General features: G+C 36.3%; 1 protein-coding gene and 1 non-coding gene across 2 annotated transcripts in view; both read left to right on the forward strand.

The window, feature by feature from the left end:
- LOC149075777 (nephrin-like) overlaps positions 1-22376 on the forward strand; it is a 154345-nt gene that overhangs the window by 20125 nt on the left and 111844 nt on the right. The gene's annotated exons all lie outside the window — the stretch shown is intronic.
- Positions 4421-4531, forward strand: LOC149075778 (U6 spliceosomal RNA). Its single transcript, XR_016194223.1, has one exon. It is a non-coding gene; the product is annotated as a U6 spliceosomal RNA (small nuclear RNA).

Raw genomic sequence — 22376 nt, forward strand, 5'->3', positions numbered from 1 at the left:
TTTCTAGGGGCCTTGCCAACCTTTGATTAGGACGTCGCTGTGAGCTAGAGATACTCATTTGTGCGCCTATTCATGCTTCGAATTGGATATTTTATAACTGAAAATATCTAATAAATATTCTGGCGAGCAGCGGATGTACCATAAATTGTTCCGGGGAGTTGCGAAAGACAAAAGTTGGAAAACTACTGGGTTAAGGATTGGCTGTATGCCGACGTATTATATACTAGATATTTCAACACTACTTTTTATACCAGATCCATTTTTGTAGAATGTTTCGTACCAGATCTTTGCGGGTTTCGGGAACGGGAATCGCTGCCATTCGTCTTACACAATAGCAATGAAATTGACAGATACCTGAACTTACGTATTTTGCGCTATGCTGTCTGTCTATCTGCCTGTTTTCTGTGGAGAGACTTTTTCAAATGGGAGACTGGCTCGCGCGCATACGCTCCTTGAAGTTGAATAAATACTTCTGCCAACCCTCACTGTGCGACCTACAGGAATTGATCCCTGGCTCTTGTATTGATAGTCCATACACAGCTGCTGGAAAATCACTACTAATAAACTACTAGACCACTTATGTTCTTCCTAAATATAAGTCTGAGGAATTTCTAACGGATTGGTGCATGTCGGAATATAAAATGTACTTGCTACGTACCTTAAATGGAGTTTGTTTCCGAGAATGACAGTCATGTTCTCGTGCCGCCATCCGTCTTACGAATTCAGAGAGCAAAAACACTTGGCAGGATATTTTTCCTGTTGTATCAAGCGTTAAATGTGAATAATGTTGTCCTGATTGCTATCTGTGAAGAAGCATTTTTAAATGGGGGACCGGATTGTGCATTTGCTCCTTGAAGATGGAAACCATAAGAAACGAACTCCAGTCGACCACCACATTGCCGTCAGGGTTCGAACCTGTATCCTACAATGCGGATACATTACGATTCCCACACTGTTGCATAATGGGGACTATAAGCATTCAGAAATGTTGAAACATTCTTAGAAATATGAAGTGCGCCAAAAGACAAAGACAATTTACATTGTTACATAAAATTTTGCATGGTCAATTCAACATAGATACTTCTGTTATCTTAGTCAAACCATCCTACATCTCTCTAGAAGACTCGACCATTCCCTTAAATTAAAACCTATTGTTGCTTCCACTGACTGCTTTTAATACAGCTTCTTTCCCAATACCATTGGTGAATGGAACAAACTCCCAAGCTCTATTGTTGAATCTGCCACTCTATCACTAGTTATTGTCCAATATTAAACAATATCTTTGTCATTTACAATCCCATCCTCTTGTATAGGCCCCAGTGCCAACAAAGTAGTATAAATAAATAAATAAATCGACCATTCAATATTTGAAAAAGTCGTTTGCAGTGAAGTTCTAAACATTGATAAGAGTTTTTGTTTGGAAAAAGAAGAAAGGTGGTTTAAAATTCCACACGCATAGATGGCAACAACGTACCATAAATCATTTAAACTAAACAACAGTGGAAAAAATTTGACAAAAAAAAAACACTTCCAGAACATAATTGGTGTCGATGGCATGCATAGCCAATTTTTAACTGCAGGGAATTTCATACTCATTCCTCTTGGTCGGAAAATAGTCGGAGGCACCCAATAGCACTGATAATAAATCAAAGCCTGGTTTTTTTTAGCTTACAAAGCAATCACAAATAGGCTATTGCAAGCTAAAACATTGTTACTTGGAAAAAAAACAATGAATGTAACTATTGATTTAAATAGCCAAAAATACTCTCCCGAGTAGCCCCCTATGCATTCTAAATATGCTTTTATCACGAGTTTTAGTTCCACGTTATTAATAATAATTTCCAACAAGGAAGTCAATTTAAATGAAATATTCATGTTGCTTTTTTTTCAGTATGAAGGTTCTCCTTTCCATTAATGTAAATTAAGTATGAGAAAAAGATATGCGTGTTTTTTAACGTAGCGGGAGATTTACTTTTATCCAAATTAACTTTCTTATACTTAATATTTTATGGGCAATTAACTTCAACGAAACGGCGAAGGTGTTTGCCACGAATCTCGACAACTCGAGAACTTGAATATTCAATTTCAGTCATCATCATGGTAATCTTCCTTCAGCTCTCAGACACGACCGAAAAAAAAATTCCCACTTTTTCTCTTGAGTAGAAAAGAAATCACTTTGCGTGTCCATTATCATTTGTACGGGAACGTTTCTGAGTGACTAGCACGTTCTTTCTATGATGGAAAATAAAAATATCAGGAACATGTTATTAATATCCCCTTGTTTAATATTTCAATAATCTCAGAATTTAGAATGTAACGTCCTGAGTCTTTATCAGCTAAACATCAAAATATTTGTCACATCTTACAACAATGACCACATTCACATGCAAGAACGAAGGCTTTCATGCCATGTGTGGTTTCGTACTGAGAAGCCATAATTCAGTAGAGTTTCGACTCGTAGACGTTACGCTTGCGCAATTGCGTGATCTGAAGACTTATTCCTACTCCCCACTATCGTGACGGGATAGCCGAATACATTACATCAACTCATCAGCCAATTTACTGGTACTGAACTTGGTTCTTGTATTGCAAACCACCACAAATATGGAACCACCCCGCTAAAGTGCGAAAATAACCTGACAAAAGATAATATTTAAGGATCACTCTCTCTCACAGAAATAATGCGACACCATTCTCGTCACATAATAGTCACTACTCCGTTTCGTCACTGGACAATCCAGGACATCGCAAAGACGATCCTCACGTCAACAGACAAACGAGGATATATGAAAGTAACTACACTTTCCTCACTTGACAGTCATGGAGATCACAATGACACTGCTACTGTCGTTGGAAAGCTCAAGAGCTCATAGTGACTTGATTCTCTCATGCCATCCAACAGAAAAAGAGATCACGGTGATTACACTTTTAATACCCCACAACAAAGGATAACACGGTGAATATACTTCACTCACTGGACAGCCCAGGAGAATCTGCGACTCTACATCAATCACCCGAAAGTCACGGATGTTACAACAAATCCGTTTCTGTTCTGCGCAGCCAAGATGATTACAGTGACTATTCTCACGTCAACAGACAGCTCGTTAGATCAAAGTAACTCTACTTTCGTCACCTGGGAATCAGAGATAGAAAATAGATCTGCAATAGATCAAAATGTAGATTTTGAGAATATTGTGACCATATGCTTCCGTAATTGGACAGCTAAGGGGCTAACTCGCATTGGCTTCTTTCACGTCACCTGACAGTAAAGAAGATCACAGTGACTCTGCTCCACTCACTGGGCAGCTGAAAATATCACTGCTACTCCACCTCCATAACTTGAAAGTCACGGATATTACAGTCATTCTACTTCTAAAGTTGTCCATCCAAGGAACCCTCGGCAACTTTTTCACATTTTCGTCACTGGCAGCCAAGAAGATTTGTGACTACTCCAGTAGTTGGGCAGACAAGGATATATCAGTAACTACACTTTCATGACCGGGCAATGAGGGAGATTACGATGATATTGCTCAGACTCCTGGGTCTACGCCTGGAACCACCTTCATATTAAAGACTGCATAAATTGATACCATGCACGATGTTTATTATCTCCATTGCTGTCCAATTTTTGCTTTAGTTAAATGTTTTGATGAAAAGGACGGCCTTTGTCGGTTATTTGTTATTTATCTCCTCGAAAAAAAGTCCTAGTATTCGGTATATGCAAGGCTATTTCTCAGCGATGAGCAAATCGAGTTACGGGATTATGTGAGAGAATTCTCTCCCTACAACACACAGACAGACTGCTGTAATGGCAGAACACTTTTACAGGAAATTAACGTCACCCGATAGTATATGATACTTGTGATGAGACGTGCTAAGCAAGCTGTGGCGTGTACCCGGTCATTTCTCTTCCAGAATGCGTCTCGAAATGGGTGCTTACATAACCCTCTTTTTTCTCCTCTATCTTGATATATGGTGTTAGTAGGTAGAAGTTGGCTGCATTCGCTTGATTATTACTACACCAAAAGAAAGTGAATGCGGGTTTCTGAATGTACAGTCACGTATCATACAAGTATAAATTAGGCACAAGAACTACGAGAGGATTTGCATGATTAATACCGTTTAATTTTTCAGTAAGATCAGTATTTTTGGTCAATAAGTTCTGTTATTCAATCGCAAACATGAAAACCAGATTTTTTTTTTTAAACGGACAAAAGTAAGAATTTCATCACAATTAAGTATTTTACTGTGTATGTTCTACATTGGCATGCTCACACGAAACAGAAGTCAGGAGGTATTTCGAATTCCACGCCTGCCCTTAGTTAACCGAGTGAGTAAAATGTCAGCTATGGTTTGTGTTAACAACTTTTTTAGCTATATAAAACCTCGTCCACACCGGCCACGGCGCTTCTGGTGTGGAATACTCGCTTCGGCGGAATGTATACTACGTGAACTTGGAACGGTACAAACAATATTAGCATTTCCCCTGCACAAGGATGGCACGAAAAATCGTGAAGCATTCCATATTTTTACGCTAAAAGTATACACGATAAACCAAATGATTGCACCAAATTAACGTTAATCAGGGTCCTTTAGGTCCCACGCCAGGGTTCTCAATTCATTTTTTTTTTTAAATTTCTATATTCTTTTTGTAGTCTCGCAGTTTCGTGTACTTGTACATGTTACTTTGAATCTGATATTTGAATGCATATTGTTGAAGGGTCCTCTAAGCACCCTGACTAGCTAGCTCAGAGCACCCCCCCCCCCCGAACTCGTATAACCCAATTCTTTTCGTATATGTGTGACCTAGCACGTTTTTTTGTGATGTATGAATGAAGAAAATAAATTGTTTTTAGAATAAATGAAAGAAATAAATTCAAAATCATTGGAAAAAGTAATTGTAAAATTAATGATATTCCGTGTTAACTGATTTCAAAGTTGATGAAAAATGAGAAATAATATCGGAATTAATTCTAAATTATCGAATCAGAATTAATTCTCCAATATTATTAATCACTACAATAATATTAGCGAACTACCTCAGTTATTTTAATAACATTGTAATTAATTATTTAAATGATATCAGAATCAATCAAAACTCGTTTAATTAAATAAATGATTTTAAAACGAATAAAAATGCAGAATAAATCAAATGAAAAGCATTACAATTTTTTAACAGAAACAATATTAGAAATAATAAAATTTCTTATCTGAGGAAAGAAATAATTTCTGAGTAAATGTGAAAATTCAAAAGTTATTGAGGATATAATTCCAGATATAATTTATTGGAATAGTTTGAATCTATAGTTGCGGTAACTCTCCCAATGGTTTGAATCAACGAAACCGCAATTCGATAATTAGGGGACAGGGGTTGTGCTATTTTAATCGGGGCTCCGGAAGAAGACCCCCTTCGACTTATCTGTTAAAGCGCCACAGACAGTACTTCTTTACAAATATATTTATCTGATAAAACCTACTACGTTTTTAAACGGTTGAACCTTGAAATAAATTATTTGTTTATATTTTTCATATATTTCTCTTCCAAAACCGATTTATATAAATGTTATAGTAACATTGGTATGACATATGTAGAGAGTGAAAACGGAAAACAATAAAGTAAGAAATACAAGCGAAAGCTTCTTTTCTCCACTTTTAAAGAAAGTAAAGTTTCTTGACAGAAATTTCGTGCCACTTAATATGTCACTGGTAATATATTTTGACGCATAATATATTTTTTTGTGAGGATATTCGACAAAAGCAAAGTCTCACGTCATCACGATCCGTTGAACCTGTCTCTCTTTCTTGAGAGAAGCCTAATAAACTTTTATTTTATTGGCCGGTGATGCTTTAGGAGGAACAAGCGGATCGTAAATGAAGTTGACATTTGAAGAATGGCTGGCTTATGCGGATGTTGTTTGCGGTAACTCTACCAAGAGTGATGGATATGTGTGGATATAAACATTTGACATCAAAGGTTTTTAGACCAAGAAATTATGCCCGTACATTATACGTACGGGAGTTTCTCTTTCACAACAGAAATTTTTAAGGTAAGCATATGGCATTTAGAGTGAGATTTTTTGAGATCCAAAAATAGAGCGGGAGTGTGGAAAGTAAACAAATGTCTCATACGGAGGTCTCGAGCAATTACCTTTCACGTCGCGTTTCGTTATGATATGTCTAAGGAAGAAGTGTGTGTGTGTGTGCGTGTGTGTGTTGAGCACTTTGGGAAGATTGATGAGAGTTCTATACATTAGAGCGGGTGAACGAAAATCCCTATGACGCTCCCATTCATCTTCGAGCAGCTTATGGCATCGATGTTGACAGAGGCGAATCCGAATGACATCTACGCTACTGAACCGGAAATTCTATGTGACGCCGAATACGCCTGGACGCCTAGGTTATAATCCCCGGAAGATGATTAGTGATTACTTCCGACGCTAGAGGCTAATCACACCCCGAACTCGACGCTAATGCTGATGACGCAATGATTACACGCACGGGGATCACGAGCAATTAAAACGAATTTTCGGATGAATTTCTGGGATCTTGCATTTTTGCTCCACTGATGTGCTGCGCTAATCCTACAAAGCCCGAATTTCGACCGAGAAAGTGGTGCTAACAAGTGTGCCGAAAGCTTTCAACCAATCCTAATTTTGAATTTAAAAATTTAAAAATTTAGAAGTAAAAAAGTTTAAATATCCCATTGCATTTTCAGGGATTAATACCGAACATTATAGAAACTCTGCGGAAAATTCATCGACCAGGAAAATAAGAGTAAATGAAGCGATTAATCTCGACTTGATATATATTAAATCTTATATCACAATGATAAGATTAAAATTTATATATTACGCTTGACGAATCCCAGTTATAAAATTAAATAACAGATTCTAATTCATATGCAATGAGATAAAGCTAATTAAATTTTGTTGAGCGTTAATAAAGTGCTCCGATTTCGATTGAATAGCAATTGAAAGTTTTCTCGACGCCCGTAGATGAGAGACTTAGTGTCGTTGTCTCTCATCATCAAAATAGAGTTGATTGAATCTACATAAATTCTACCAGACTGCCGATTTAAATCATAAATAAATGCCGTCACAGAATAAATATACTATTGTGGCCATAACATTCAATTCCTAACGTTTGAAAAGCTCAAGTTTCAAAAGACACGTTTAATTATAATCATTCATCGACCAACACCATCACTACTACTACTATACCACACATGCACGTCGTCCATATTCCTCTATGGAATTTTTAAGGAAATTACACGTGAACATGTGCGTATATGCGTTGTGAAGCTAATTGAGAAGTTTGCTTCTAAGCAATGCTTATTATAGTGCCCATCTCATTTCATACCGTAGACAGCCCCAAGCTCTATCAACAATCTTGAATTGTAGCCATTGCCCTGGATGAGGGGCTGCACGGTGTCGGTTGCTCTAATATACATAAAATTCATGTGTGTTACATACACGGCAATAAAACGCATTTTTAAAAAATAATAAAAGAAAAAACTTACAAATGTACATACTTAGGCAAAAAATTAAAAAAGGAAAGAATTGAGCTGTCACATGGCACTTGGGCGTAGCAAAAGCTAATACAATACTCTCAAATATTGCCGCCACGCGAGCAGATGCGTCATTCATTGTGGTTGTGTGCTTCATTTCATCAGTGATCGTGCAGGACAGTTTTATACTCTCGCTCAAGGGGTCCATTTATTAGTTCACATCATTTTATCGACACTGTGTAGGATGTATAGGATATATACACTGTATAGGATGCCTAGGCACCCAGCTCTGGGAGGGGGGCGTACTCCGGGGCGACTACATACATTTTTTCGGGTGATCCAAATTCACTCTTTAACACTCGATCCGATGGGCTACGCTATTATTACGTTATACATACATAGCGGATAAAAATACCTCCTGAGTTTATACAGAGGAATTCAAAACCGCCCGCGGCTGAAAGGTTAGCTAGTCCTTTTATATTGCACGAGCGTACAAAAAAAGCGTCCCTGCTCCTGGCTAGCAAAGTATTCAGTAGCGGCCTTAGATGTGATGGTACTTATAAAATGGTGCATTTGTACTTGTTGCCACGAAACGTCATCATTCTGATGTATGAAATTGAATTTTTCAAACAGTGCTGTAATTGATTATATCTTTCGTTCTCATTCGCCATTTTGCCCCACTGACGTATTCCACAGCTTCAACCTAGTGGCTGTGCCACGACACAGCTCCTTCCGTTCCTTGTTCTTTTTTTTTTTTTTTTTTTGATAGAAATGTACAATATAAGTACAACTAAGTGGTATTGTGTGTGGTAAAAACTTTTACTTTTTTTCTAAGTGTTAAAAGCTCTGAATCATAGCCAGATCTATTTATTTGTGGAAAAAAAGTCAAAATGCGTTATATTTTTCTCTATCATATTCATGAACAAATAACTATATGAATATGAAATTATGGGTCAACCGAGGTAGACCTTTTAAAGTTGTGTGGAATTTACAGCTGAATACTAAACTTATAGGAAGATTGTCTCAGTTTTTCTTAGCCTTTTTCCGCCAAGGACAATATTTTATTCCCATACAGAAGCGAGACCCTTTCTACTTATTAAATGTATTTTTCCAGTAAATTAATGATGAATGAATACAATAAATAAAAAATGTGTCTCTGGACAACTGGGCTGGTACTCATTGAGCTTTCGAGTTCTACGCAGGGCTGTCTCAACATCATGCGCAGTGACGTTCTCGGGGAGGGGAGTGATACTTAGCTGAATATAACAGCTTATATACCGTATTTACAATCTTACTCTACGAAAAAGTAATACCACATCTCATCGTGTGGGTTTCCTGATGGACGTGAGACCCTCTCCCCAGGTTATTCCTGGATTGGCCCATACATTAGGATGACCCTGGTTCTGAGGGCAATTCCTCTCGATATGCCGAGGCCACAGTCATGCCATTCAAAGTCACATCCAATACGTTTCAAGGCTGGTCATGGCCGAGTAGTGTAGCTGCTCTATCATTGGCAATGATCGTGATTTGCTGGAGGCTGCATGGTATTAGAAGGCTGGTAGAAGAGAATGACCAGGACATTCCAGCTCCCGACTCAAGTGGCAGGAGTCACCTTATTTCCTGATCTTCCAATCCGTGTGGTCACACATTGGTCGGAAATTTCCACCATTTACAGCTATATTGTGCATCTCCTGAAGACCAAATTTTAAGTCAAAATGGAATGAACGGACCCGATGCTAATGTTCGCCTCGTCTACAAGTTCTCTGATCGTCAAATGCACGGCACTCACATCTCCTCTTCATCAGCTGTCTGCCGGCGACTGACGGCTTCTGCAGGCAGGTAAAAACTAAAGCATCCGCACTAGGATGGCCTACATACGTGCATCAAACTACGCCTTCCTAGCTTCATTGGGTTATGAATTAAAAAGGTCCGATTCTTTTCTAACAAACCACGTATAGAATATTTATTGAAAAAGTGATCAGCAGAGATAGCCTGGGTTGTACAAGAGACTGCTAAGATCTCAAGTGGAAATTAGAATGAGAGTATATCGAGTGGCTACAGAATAGCTCACGGGGTACTCTGATGCTAATTGAAAAATACATAAATATATGATAAGGTTGTGACTGAACTAACAAAGAGTAACATGGAATTCAAAAAATCTCCCAGGCATTTTAAATGAATGTTCCGTAAAACACGCTGTATCCAGTTGTCTTGTTGAGCACACACGTTTCGCATTACTTCTATTTGACAGGTATTTGGTTTCCTCGATGTTCGATCAAAATGCTCGGAAAATTCCAGAAATCGATAAAATTCGTGAACCAGTACACGAACAATTTTTTTCTCTCTCTCTGCTCTTCTTTTTAATAAAGAGAAAAAAAAAGCTGGCATCTGATATTATTTCTCCGCTGTTATATCGCAACGTTACTTCCGCTTCGTAATCACTGTTCCGATGTAACGAATCAGGGGGCTGATCAAAATATATACATACAAAAAAAAAAGAGTACGAGCGGGAACTCATTATGCTAAAGCAATATTTATGCCAGAAAAGAAAAAGAAAAAAAGAAGCATCATCAATAACCCGAACAAAACAAAATTGACTTTTCGGCGAGGAAGTTTCCTGGTGGAAATTATTCAACTTAATTGCAAGATCAATATTTCCAAGTTCAGAACCGCAAACTTTACCCCGAAGAGAGAGAAAGTCTTATCTAACAAACAGGGAATGGCGGGCAACATACACAATTCCAAGACACACTGAGAAAAAAATAACTCACTCATTTTTTTGGAATTTTACCAGGAAAACCTATTTCACTTTTCTTCCTTGTACTCTTTTATTACTTCATATGAGTTGAACATGTGCCTTAAAAAAATACCGACCCCTAACAGAATTGTTTATGGATGCCATGTTGTGTTGCGAAAAACGAAAAATATATAAAAGCGTCCTTCTTTTTTCTAGTCAGCAACGGATTTTTTTTTCTATAAATTTCGTAATTATAACTCTTTATAATCGTAGGAACTCATTTCATATAAAATTTGAGCCCCGATTCTCTAATATAGTGGTTCCCAAAATTTCTGAACAGCGACCCTTTTGACAAAAAACACGTATCATTGACATCGGGTCACTATAAGTCCGAGTTTTCCGGGACTTTTTTATTAGTAGATGTACTGTCTCAAAATCATTTTTCTAAAATCTTTTTTAGAATTTTTGGAAATCTTTTGGAAATCTCTTTTGGAAATATGCAAATCAGAGTTCTATACAATGCAAGCGGGGATGCATGACTAATAGTTCATTTCTGAATTTTCCTGTTAGTGACCCCTACATTAGGTTTTCGTTGTGATGATGATTTTGGTGAATAAAACACTATTGGTGAAGTTGTTTTACCTGAGCTAAGAAATGCCGGCTGAAGCTTTAGGAATGTTTTGAACGCAGAAGAGATTGTAGGAAGGTTCAGGTCCAATAATTTTTTTTTTTCTGTATAATAAATATCTCATTCCGTAAGAAAATAAATATTTTTCAAACCCCATTCGAATATACTTATTCCTAAAATTTTTATGGCTGGTGATTTTCTTTTACTTTAACCACGAATCACCGGTAGAAGATTTACAAAAGCTTCGGACGAAGAAGAGACTAAAGAAAAGAGTGATCCAATAATCCGTCATTTACTTTCATGTAACACCCTTTAAAGAATTTAGACTAATTTTTTTCTGTACCAAAGAAAAAAAATCCTGTTTGTGAGAACAATTTTTCGCAAACCGCATTGAAATATACCGATTCCTTCAATTTTTTACGAATTTTTAAAATTCTCCCAAATTTGTGGGACAGCCTGTACATACCTAATCGATTCTTAAAAATTCATCTGACTGATTTTTGCCCGCTGAATTTGAGTTCTAAAGTTGATAATTGAAAAAGTCATTGAAATGAACACAGGGTGTTTCACAAAATGTTTTTGCAAGATATGAAAATTTCACGGTTGATCCTGAAGTTACTCCTTCAATTTGAAATTTTGTTTAGTGTTGATTATTATTTAAATTCAAAGGCTAAAATGAAACTTAAAATCCATTTTTGTAACGTTAAAACACATAAATATGAAAATGCTATGTCATACATACCACGATTTTTTTTCCAAAAATTATTCAACATTTAATTATTTAGGATTTATTTTTTTTCTTTATATATTTGAGGTTTCTTTATTTATTTGAGGTTTCTTTATTTATTTGAGATTTATTCATTTATTTATTTGAGATTTATTCATTTATTTATTTGAGATTTATTCATTTAGTTATATAAGATTTAATTGTTTCTTTTATTTATTTAAGATTTATTTACTCACATCTTAACAGGCAGAGCTCTATTATAGAAGGAAAAAGAGTTGCAAACATAATCAACATAAAAAATAGAATACGGTAATTTAAAATATTAATAATTAATCCAATTTACACTCATTTTAAAGGATTCTTTTCTCTGATAATTTTGTTCTGTTTAATTTACTTTACTTCTTTTATCAGTCACTTTCAACTTTCACACAAAATTATTGAGGTTTAATAAGATGGTTAAGCTAATGCGAAATAAAGGACATATTTGTTATGTAGTAACACAATAAATGTGTGTGTAAGTAAAATTTTGTGTGAAAAAGAAGAAATCATTTGCTTTTTGAAGTTGGAAGAAATCCATCTAGGTTTTGCACCCCTTATGTTTGGCTTGCTTGCATATGGACAACATTTACAGTGAATACATTTCCAGATGATTTACAGGGGCAATTTATTTCCGAGTATCGGTCTCTTTTGATAATAATTAATAATTTTATTCTAAATTTTAATTTTTTCGTATGATAGTACGGTTGATACAAAGTTTTTTAACAGCTGGCTGATGCGGGCATATATTTTGGGAAAAGTGAAAAATTTCTCCCTTTCCAATATATATCTTCGTATCAGCCAGCTGTTAAAACCTTCGTATGGATAGCGGAGAATGACATCATCCTCGGATAAGTCCCCATCTGCTGGTATTGTCAGCAATTGTGAGCCTTGGCTTGAGTTAGGTCCGATCATCCATGTACAGTCAGCGTTAAATGCACATGAGCTCCAAGGAAAGATTGAGATATTCGTTGCCTTTGTAGTCTAGTGCGTTCACCCGGAAAGTGAAAGAATGTGGGTTCGATTCACCACAGGGGCAGTTGAATTTTCTCTCTTTCCAAAATATATCTTGTCAGCTAGTTGTTAAAAACCTTTGTGTGGATAGAGAGGACCATTCTCGGATAATACGGTTGTGTCTACAAAAGATAGAAAAAAGTACTTCGCTTGATCAAAAACTTTGCAATGCAGAAAGTTCATTAAAGGGAAAGAATTTTCAACACGGAATGAATAAACGAACGTAAATTTGATTTCGTTCGTTAAATACAATGCGTCAAGTGGAATCTGCATATATATAATCATTCTACTGCCTCATGAAAATCGTTAGTAATTGTACTGGTAGATAAAAAAAAAATCTGAACTCAAATATAAAAGCAATTATAAACGAAATCACATGTTAAAATCGTTTTCTTTTATAAAAAATGGTCAAGTATGAAATCTCTAAACTTCAGCGCTTTGTGATATTATAAATACCATTGCATAACACTTAAGGAACCGTTCTTGTCACTTTTCTTTAAAATAGTACCGGAGTGAACTTAAATAACATTTTTTGATAGAAAGTGTTTAAAAGTGGTGAAAGCAGGAACAAATTTTGGTCTACTTATGCCATTTTCTATGAAAAGTCACTTATATGTCAAATTTTAAGTGGAACTCTCGTGATATTGGAAACACGATTGCAAAAATTTTTTAATGAAATGTTTTGTGATTTTTACAGTACATTTAGCTAGTAATGTTGCAAGTTATGAACCAAAATTTAAAGGATTATATGCTGATAATAAATAATGATAAAGGATTATAAATGATATACTGATAAGTTACACTTAAATACTTTGATGTATGATGTTTGATACTATGATGAAATTTCATCCTACATTTCGTCTATAAAATGCTGTAATTAAAAAAAATATCTATGATAGACCTTAGATTTTGGTTCATAACCTTAGCAATGTAGAGTAAAATATCATATTAAAATTTCGTAATGATAAAATGAATAAATTTTCAGAAATCCTGCCACAAAGTCAAATAAAATGTCAAAAATGTCATTCTTCGTAAAAAACGTTTAAGTTTTTATTCATGGATTACTTTACACGGTATGTAAAAAATACGCAACACGCATTAGTAGCGTGAAGCGCTGAGTGAAGAACATAGCAGCCTCACTTAACTACAACAATTTTCGCCCCAGTTGGCATTTTTGTATTTAGAGATGACCCAAAATATACTGAGAAATTTAATTTTCTGGATGTTATGCCGAAACTAAAATACTGTGGCCCGCGGGTCACAGGTGCAACATTGTATGAACTATAGGTCTAGATCTATTTAGTATGGGTCCACTCAAAATTTCCGTGATGAAACAAAAGCAATTAAAATTAATTGAGGATTCCGTATAAGTGGTGTTTCAGTCAGAGTTCCATGTACTGATATTCACAACATGTTATTTTATCTGCGTTTCTCTGCATTACGAAGAACTTTTAGCTGCAAAAGATTAATTATCCGAGAGTGGTACCGTATTCATGATGTGAATCTAGACATGTTTACATTATTCATGAGCATTATTAAATTTCAGTCACATGTATATGTTCGGGAGGCGCTGTGATTGTATCGGTTCTAGAAAGATATAAAGTACGTCATTTCCTTCATAACAAGTACTGCGACAGAGGTAAGGTGTTATTTCCCAGAGATACTAAACAATTGTCTGGTAAGATGACAGAGAAATGACTTTTGCTATTTTGATGGTATACACCAAGGGTGCTCAAAATTTAGGAGAGTGCGGGCCACTTCATTGTTTTGAATATGTGTCATGAACCACTTAAATAAATTATCTGTGAAAGTGCCGCGGGCAGCTTTATTCATCTGGAACTGCGCCACGGGTTACTTAAGTGATCTTGGAATGCACCGCGGGTTAATTAAGTGCTCTGGAATTGTGCCACGGTTATCTGCATATACAAAGGTTTTCAACAGCTCGCTGATGCGAAGATATATTTTGAAGAGAGAGAAAATTGAACTGCCTCTGCGAGGAACACACGTCCTCTTATTTTCCGGGTGAATGCCCTAGACCACTAGACTGCAGAGGCCGTACTACAGTGAAAGGACGTGGGTTTGAGTCCCTGAAGGGGCAGTTGAATTTTCTTTCTCTCCAAAATATATCTTCGCATCAGTCAGCTGTTAAAATCCTTTGTATGGATAGCGGAGAGTGACATCATATTGGGATAAGTCGCCATCTGGTGGCATCGTCAGCAATTGTGAGCTTTGGCCTGAGTTAAGTCCGATGGTCCATGTGCGGTCCCGTTCAGTGCACACGAGCTCCAATGAAAGATTGAGGTGATCTGCATATATTCTACTGGTCACTCAAGTGATCCATAACTCTTCCGCGGACTATTTAAGTGTTCTTTAACTGTGCCAGAGGTCAATCAAGTGATATGGGAATGCACCGCAGGTCACATGCACCGCATGACCAAAACAAAGTAATTAATTTTTTGTGCTGCTCCGTGTTCTGACAGTTTCAATTATTAAAATATAGATCCACTTTTTTTGAAGATATATTTTCAAAACGTTTCATATTTTTCAAATGCGATATTCATCGAGACGTTAAATATGTAAAAATTACTATGTTTCGACAACTTATCACTGTTGTGAAAGCAAGTGTAGGACGTTTCCTTTGGCTTTACAGTTGGCCATTTTGAAGAATGTACACAGATATAATGAACTGGAGCCCCACCCTCAATCGTTGGCGATAAATGTCAAAAACTTCAAAAAGTCAAATATCTTCGTAAATATTTCATTTAAAAACATGTAGTTTTTTGTAAATGACTTCTCAGAGCCGCATTTAAATTATTTTAATAAAGCACATTATCAATGAAAAAACTTACTGAATTTAAATTTTTATACGGTTTTCCTATACTCCAACTCCCAATTGGAAATTTCTTTCCCTGTGTTTCCTGAGGCCAACAAAAAATTTTGCAAGTTTCCAAGTGCAATATTTGAATTGAAGGGGAAAAACAGCATAAACTAACGGATATCGCTCCTTTCCCTGATTTGTGCTGAAAATGAAAATTTCTTGTTGGTTTAAGGAGATACAGGGCAAAACTTTGTATTTCAAAGTTAGAGAAGAGGAGAACCGCATAAGCATTTGAATTTTGTAATTTTAATGTTTTTTTTTTTTTTTTTTTTTTTTTTCATTTGGATGGCTTTTAAGATTTGTGTGATGTGTGACATCATTTGAAACATTTTCTTCCAATTAAACGTTATATCTGGTTCAGGAAATAACTATTGGACAATGAAAAGAGTGGGCACACTATATATATAGCACACTCATGCAAATACAGTGCGTACAAATTCTAAAATATTGATAAATGAATTAGCATTTCTTGTGTGAGAGAAAAAGGTTAAAGTATATATGAGTGTTTTCAAGAATGGTTATATATAGTTGTTGGGTAGCTTGTGTATCGGTTTGACGACGTGCTTCAGCATTATGAGCGCAGTGTCGCTAAAATACTTTTAAGACCAAAATCAACGACGATGATAATAATATTGTGAACGTGAAAAATGAATTCAACATGTAGCAGCTGACAAAATGTTTTGAAAACAGCTTTTAACGTGCGCACATATACGAACGTTATATATTTACGCGTCACTATAATTATAGTGACGTGCACAAAGGGATGCAAACTCACTTACTATGAACATGCACCAGCGTTTATTTTCGGACAAAAATATAAACATTAGCTAGAACAGTTAATGGTTTTCGGAGTGAATTCTGATTGTCGAAAACGTTCGGTACAACGAGAGCAAAGAAGAGACGTCACTGACGAAAGATGACCGATATCCGGTCAATACCGACCCGTTTCTGCCAGACTCCCTTCTTTTACGCCTTCGACGAGCCAATTGATCGATTGATCTTCTCGAATACTTGTCTCACGTTTATGCAGTAAACACAGAAGATTGATTCACGCGTCGAATAAGCGAACCATTTATTTCAGGCAAGGTGGTTTTTTTTTTTAAATTTAGTTCCTGAGTATAATGATTATAAAAATATATTTTCAATTGTATACGCGTATTTAAGAGACTTCGAACGAGTTCACGCTCTCCAAGAGATTCATTCATCAATGTGCTGGATATAATTCTGTGGTGTTTGGTCAGAACATGATAACTCAAAAATCGCATTTTTTAGATATAAGCATTTTCTCTCTCATTGTCATTTAAAAATCAAAAATAAAGCGTACAGACAAATACAAATGACAATATCATTGATCAGCATGTTGTTTAGCCGTGCGCACGGATTTGTGCGTTTATTACAAGCGAATTGGCAAGATTTTCGGTTGCTCTCTAGCGACGAATCGGCAATAAATATAGTAATCTCCTAACCTAACCATACGCCAGAAAAAGGGAAAAAAGAAAAAAACAAATGAAACAGTAAAACAGTATATAACAGATAAGGGGTGATATAGGATTGGGTACAAAGTTGGATTTCTTTTCACCCTCACACTAACCTGTTGTCTTTCACTCTTATAAGATACATCATATGTGCGGAAGACAAATCTCTATATCAGGGTATATAAAAAACCAAAATGAAAAAAAAAAAAAAATTACAAGGTTGCAACAAAGCTTCGGTGTGATCAGGAGGGAAGAAAGAAAACAAAGTGACTCGTTTTAATTCATTACACTGGCGTTTGGACGCAATATTACGTCCTTTGTTCTTAAAGTGGTTTACAAGATCAGTCATATCCATTTGCTCACCAACAACGTGTCAAGCCAGATGGCTCACTCTGATGGATATTTTATGTTATACAATGAAATTTTCGTTTTGTTTGTTTATTGTATCCTTGCATATAATATGGTAATGATGAGAGAGAGAGCATGTTTTCCTTCCTCTCCAATTGCTTCTACTATATACCTTCATTGATATTGTTACCGCAAAACTCGAAAGCCGTTAATGTGCACATTACCTAGCTAATCTGCAGATTAACTGATCTGATACCTATAGATAATCTGTAGAATAACTGATTTCTGCACTTTAGCGGTAACATATATTAATTTTTCTTAACGAAACTTAAGAACTTTTCTCCAAGTAACTTCTGTTATCACCACAAAGTCTGTGAATCGCTGCAGTGCCAAACTGTCCGGGAAAAATATATTGTAAAAGTTTTGTGTGTTTGGTAATTTTTTTTTGACTCAGAATAAATTGTTCCGGACTCTTGTTACGAATTTGGGCTGGAAGAGAGTTTGGCAATGGGATAAGTCCAGTACCAATGTTCTGCCGTTCATTCATTCATTCACTTTCGGGCCACAAACTTTCCGATATATTGGGTAACCGTATGCTCCTATTTTAAGGGGCATTCACAGTAATTTTGGTCGCCCCAACTTTTTTACAAAATGTCCCGTTTTTTCCATTCATTTCCAGAGGCATAGTTGAATTTTTGAAATCATAAATTAAATTTTTTTAATAATTTAGAATTTATATCATGATAGTTACGTCTCTAATCGTCTTTATTAATTATAGTCACTATTACAAGTCACATGGATATATACTCATCTGACATAGCCCATTTGCCATAAATTATATTTTTTAGTTAATTACATTTGGAGTTGCAATACCCGTCAATTTTTCAACGATTTCATTGACAGTTGGCAACTTTACATGCCTTTGAGAATTCTTTTAGCTGTAACTGGTAACTTTACTTGTCTTTGACAATTTTTTCGGCTGTGTCTGGCATCTTCACTTTGATACTATTTTTGGCTGTAATTGACAACTTATTTGCTTTCGTAACTTTTTTGGTGATATCCGTTATTTTTATGATATAATATGGTCAACCAAAGTATTTATTTATCGTCTTGTGTGTATCGATGCGATAAGATCGGTATATCCTAGATTGGATAAATTCAATTCCAGATTCTATCATATGCAAGATGAGATTATTGCGCGATTATATACACAAAGACAATTACGGACAAGTGCGATTACGGACTGATTAACTATGGACGATGAATAATAAATTACATGAATTAATATAATTGCACTGTTCATTCCCGATTTCTTACTCTATATTTGAAGTACGTTGTTTGTTATTTTCACATAAATTAATAAATCTCTCGATACAGCCATCTTTCTGGAATGCTTCAATGTCTCTCTGAGATATGAAGCGGGGAGTGCCCGGTCCTTCAATGTTCAATGAGTGCATTGATACTTTTCTATCGGACCAACCTTCACGGGCCGGATGAAACACTTTGCCGAGCCTCATTTGGCGCCCAGGCCAGAGGTTGAGCATTCCTGGTCTGCATGAAAGTTAATTTTTCTATTGTTTTATGTATAAGCCTACGACCCCTTGGGAAATCTAAAATATTTTCAGTAACCGAACGTCATTTGAAGAAAAATGTCTGTAATTGAAAGCACGTATCTGAAGTCAACGATAGCGGAGATATATATATCCGCTGTGTAAACAATTTGGAACACCCTGTATAAAAAGTACCAAAATTTCGGGTTTCGGTATTGATTTTGTTTTCTTCACAAGTGCGCGATTCCATCATTTTTCACGAATTCGATCAAGTACGCGGAGTACAGGGCTCTGAGAACCACCCCTCGTTTATTCCACGCCCGCCCCGTAGATCGTCAGTGGCGTCCTCGTAGCAGACGTCGAATATCGTCGGGATATGAAGACGTCGTCGATCGTGCCCGGTTGTGACGTGATAGTGCGTCATTAGGAGACGTCTCATTAAACTTGTACACTGTCACCAATGAACTCGGTTCATTTCCAGTTGTGGTATCGCGTGACCATTTCGAATTCCGTCTTCCTCTCTCTCTTTCTCTCTCGGGGGACAGACACCAGTTCCCTGTCCCGTATTTAACTGACCTCTTTTTTTGTTTTTGTTTAAAGAAGTAGAGAAAACAAATTTCACGGAGAACTCTTTCGCTCGTAGAACAATCTTTATTTTTTTATGTGCGAAGAAGGTAGAAATGCAATGCGCAAAATGATCGAAATCGTTTTCACGAATTTGGTTTCCCGACGCCAGATAATATATGTCATTACCCCTGCGTGATAAAATACCTAAAGCTCTTACTAAGAATTTGGCGCGATATGCGTTTAAATAATTTATTTCAGGAAATTTACTCATAGTAAAACTGTTGTAATAGCATCGAATATTCAAATTTTGTCGTCAAAAATGAAGTGTCGTTACAACCGATGTTGATGTTTGTGTTGAGAGATGCACTTTTTTCATGTTGTTTCTCGTGCAGCCACTTACCTTCCATATTTCAAATCGAACATGGTGAATGTTTGATTTTCCATGTTATTCAAGTATTATTGTGTGGATATAAGGTATTTTACATACCAATAATACTCTGTGAAGTGTTATAGAGAGGAATACGCATCAGTGTGGGTATTCCTCTCTATAACACTTCACAAAGCATGGGTTTCTTGCCTCCCACCCTCAAGACGATCAAAAATTAAAAATACTTTTGAATATTTCAGTATAAAATTAAAATATAGAACGGAATAAAGTTAATATATTATTATAATCAGTTTCTGCGTTAATTAATTTTTTTTTGACGGTTAGTCAATTTCTTTGAGCCCCCGCCCCAGCCTCTTCTGTGTTGTGTTTCCACAAAAAGTCGATCCTACGCAGGCCCCTGACTTTCAACCTCATCACTTTTACCGGTGATAATGCATAATAACCAATGTCATTGGTAAATTGGATAAATACTTGAAATTTATCATCTTTGCCCGTGATTATGCATAGTACCCTATGGTAATTGGTGAATTTTATGACTAAGAAAAAATTCCAAATGAGTATTGTATGTGTGAAGAATATAAAGGATGAACATGGCATGTTCTGCCAAACGAGGGTGGGGGGAGGTTGCTAGACGAGTTCAAGTAGAGAACATCAAACACCCCACAATGACTACCTTATCTCGAATCATTTTCAAGCCATGTTGAATAATCTAAAAAAATGCGTAAAGTCTGAAAAAAAATCCAAATTAATGAATTTTATGATAGATTTACACGCAAACTAAGTACATATTTGGAAAGAACAGAGATAATCCTATAAGGTAACACTAATATCACCACAATACCTGGATGTAATTTCGAGCTACAATAGCCTACAATAAAACATATCTGTGATCTCGTTCGGGAGAAATTTTGCCTTATACATGACTGAAATCTCTGTTCGTCGAAGTAATTTTAGCAGGTTTTTTTCGACGATTCCAATTTTCACTTCACCAATCTCTCAGCGCTTGTGACTCGCCATTAAATACAGATATTTTGCAGATAGACGTAATGTGCCACCTTATAAGACTTTTTGTACAAAATCAAATTGTCGACAAAATCTACTTTCGCCAAATATCTACTTCTACAAATGCTGATTTCAGTGAAGTGTTGCAAATAAAAGGCTAAATTTCTCCTGGGCCAGAAAATCGATATGGTATATTGTAGGACCTTTCGAAAGCCGGTAGATTGGATACATTTTTGGTAAAATTGACAGATTGAGTTAGAAGGGTGTTTGCGGAATTGGTGAATAAAATTTTGGCAATAATTTGATTTTGAACTTCGTCAATCGTTCAGCGCCTATAGCTTGCTATTAAATCCAGATATTCAAATGAAATTGAAATCACCTTCTCTAGGATGTTTCTGTTCTTTCCAAATGTGTGCTTAGTTTGCTTGTAGATCTGAAAGGGATTAATTTAGAGGAATTTGTCAGATTTACCAACCACGTTTTGGTACTATGCATAATCGCCGGTAAAAGTGATAAATTTAGGGAAACTTATCAATTCTACCAAAATGCTCGGCACTTACGGATAATGAACGGATTTATCATTTTTATAAAACATATATATATATATACATTTCATTATTTGAAAATTCCTCCATAGTTGACTGAATGCATTTTTTTCGCATGTTCAGTATTTTTCAAACTAAAATAATATCAATATCCGTTTTGAGTTCAGGGGAAATACGCCGTTTCATTCAATAACCACATGCATTTGAATAAAACAATATGTACAGTTTTGTCTTTTGCTGATAATGCAACCACTCATTCTTCCTATGTGACGGAAGAGAAATGCATAAAAATAAACCAGAGATATCGCGTGTAACGCTCGTTTAGGACGCACATATCTTTGATTTCCGCTATTGATATCCGGGTAATGTCCGCAATCGCGGCATTGGTAGCAGGAACTACTGACGGTTACCATGGCTGAAACATTTCCCACTCGCTCTCTCTTTCCCACCTTGGAATTGTATGGGGAGGTATGTTGTTGTCTGTGGCCACGTTCTCTCCCTCTCTGACCGCCCAACAGCCTCTCGTTCGGGATTATTGATGGTTCGGAATGGGCCGCTTAATGCATTCACGAAGCTCCCGTGGATCATTATTTGCGTCACTCTGGTGGCCAAATGACTTGACCGAGATGACATTTTGCGCCGTAATTGCATAGAATAACTTGGCAGCGTTCCGACGGCGTGTTCATCGTCATCATCAGCGGATATCAAGCTTAGTAGCGCTCCTACCAATCGAGTCTCGCACCTTCCCTCTCTACTCATTCGCGGCATTCAGCATACTGCAAGAAAATGACGTTAATGAAAGGCATTTTTATTGAAGCGATACGATCAAACATTCGGATTCAACAACGATTATACATTTTGTCGGTTTCCAACTGCTTTTGGGTGCGATGGCGGCTAGATTACTCAAATAAACTCGTCACATGCGTATGGTTTTGAACGACCAGAATATATGATGCAAGAGACATTTAATACTA

The sequence above is a fragment of the Pholcus phalangioides genome, unplaced genomic scaffold, assembly GCF_987345545.1.
Source record: "Pholcus phalangioides strain wild (caught in Gottingen) unplaced genomic scaffold, Ppha-v1.0 ptg000015l_1, whole genome shotgun sequence".
Taxonomy (NCBI): Eukaryota; Metazoa; Arthropoda; class Arachnida; order Araneae; family Pholcidae; genus Pholcus; species Pholcus phalangioides.